Consider the following 613-nt stretch of genomic DNA (forward strand, 5'->3'; position numbering starts at 1 on the left):
TGACATAGAGGATTCCATATTTTTGTGTTCCCTTCTCTTTCATATGAGCAGGAGTAAAGACAAAAGCATTCTTGTTGAGGCTGACCCTAAACCTGAAAGGACCTTGAAGCGAAAGCTAAGAGAAGCTAAAGCACTACTCTCTGTAGAGGACCTAACAGAAATCTTCAAACAAGAAGAAGACATAGCAGCTGAAAACAACAACAGTGCCAACAATGCAAGGAAGGAGCTGGGTGACTTTACTGCACCTACTCCCAACTTCTATAGGAGAAGCATCTCTATCCCTACCATTGGAGCAAACAACTTTGAGCTTAAGCCTCAATTAGTTTCTCTAATGTAACAGAATTGCAAGTTCCATGGACTTCCATTGGAAGATCCTCATCAGTTTTTAGCTGAATTCTTGCAAATCTGTGACACTGTCAAGACCAATGGGGTTGACCCTGAGGTCTACAGACTTATGCTATTCCCTTTTGCTGTAAGAGACAGAACTAGGATATGGTTGGACTCACAACCTAAGGAAAGCCTGAACTCTTGGGAAAAGCTAGTCAATGTCTTCTTGGAAAAGTTCTTTCCACCTCAAAAATTGAGTAAGCTTAGAGTGGAAGTCCAAACCTTT

This window comes from Arachis duranensis, chromosome 6 (assembly GCF_000817695.3).
Source record: "Arachis duranensis cultivar V14167 chromosome 6, aradu.V14167.gnm2.J7QH, whole genome shotgun sequence".
Classification (NCBI taxonomy): Eukaryota; Viridiplantae; Streptophyta; class Magnoliopsida; order Fabales; family Fabaceae; genus Arachis; species Arachis duranensis.